A 1,351-nucleotide genomic window follows, 5' to 3' on the forward strand; every position below is an offset into this window, starting at 1 on the left:
TAACGAATCCGTCTACAAGTAAATTAAGAAAAACGAAACATGATCATTTATTTTAATTTTTTATGAAATTATTCATTATACATTAGTGAATATGTTGTGTTTTGATTTTGATATAACTTATTGATGGATATTATTTTAAAAAATGTTAACATTAAAATAGTATATTACTTCACAAAGTGAATCAATTTCATTAATAATATAATTTACCTGATATGGCTGCCTTGAATAAAAAATACTATGAATTAAATTTGTTTACCGATTCTACCCTTATTGATGAAATAAAATAAATATTAATTATTTTTTAATTTTTAATTTCCTAAAATAAAGTAATGTAATCTTAGCTATTAATCAAAAAAATGAATGGATGAGATTGGTTTATACGGTTTACACAAATGGGTCAAGTTTTTATTTGAACGCTCCTCTCTCTCTCTCTATATATATATATAGAGCCAAGATCAAATGCTAACCGTTCATTTTGTGTTAACCTTATTCACCAATCTTGACCATACAAACATATGATCAATGGTTGTAAATTAATCAATTTAAAATTTTAATTTTTAAAATTTGAAATTTAATTAAGCATTGTGAACATATATGAAAGGGGCATTTTGGGTAATAACCTACACTTCATACACGTCAGTATCATCAAATCATCGGTTACAGACTAAAGATTACCAAAACAACGACGCTCATCACATTTGATCACGGGGGCGGAAAATCTGGTTCATCATCGTCGCAAGAAGATGGCTGATTTAGGAGGATTTCACGTTAATCAGCATCAAATAAGAGGTATGTTTCAAAAAATTAGGGTTTTTATCGTCATTTGATTAGTACTGTAATACGATAACAGCATATATTTTCACTTCAGTGAGGAAGAAAAGTGAAAGAATAATGAAGAAAACCTACTTCTCAAACTTCAAGAACACCATCGACAACCCAGTTGATGTCAATGAAGATTCTGAAGTAGGACGAACAAATGATGTACAGAGTAATGAAGGATGCTCGAGTAAGGGCAAATGCTTGGAAATCCAGCAATCCACAGGTAAACTCCACTTATTTTACAATGAATGAACCTTTTCATTCTTGGTTGGTTATTTAATCAACAACGAATGTTGTTGGTTAATCGATTTTCCATATTTTTCAAGTTTGTTGCCTACTGATATTGAGTTTTTAGGGTGTGTTTCTTACAATTTTTTACATATAGTGTCTAAGGAACATATTTGGGATGGAATGCACAAACATGCATACCCGGTTTGTTTTTGTATACTTTAATGTTGGTCTTTCCATTTGTTGTACTTTGATATTAAGTTACTTAATTGTGCAAACCACATGCACACACACATCAAAATGC

Source organism: Cynara cardunculus (assembly GCF_001531365.2).
Source record: "Cynara cardunculus var. scolymus isolate 2C chromosome LG 4, CcrdV1, whole genome shotgun sequence".
NCBI lineage: Eukaryota > Viridiplantae > Streptophyta > Magnoliopsida > Asterales > Asteraceae > Cynara > Cynara cardunculus.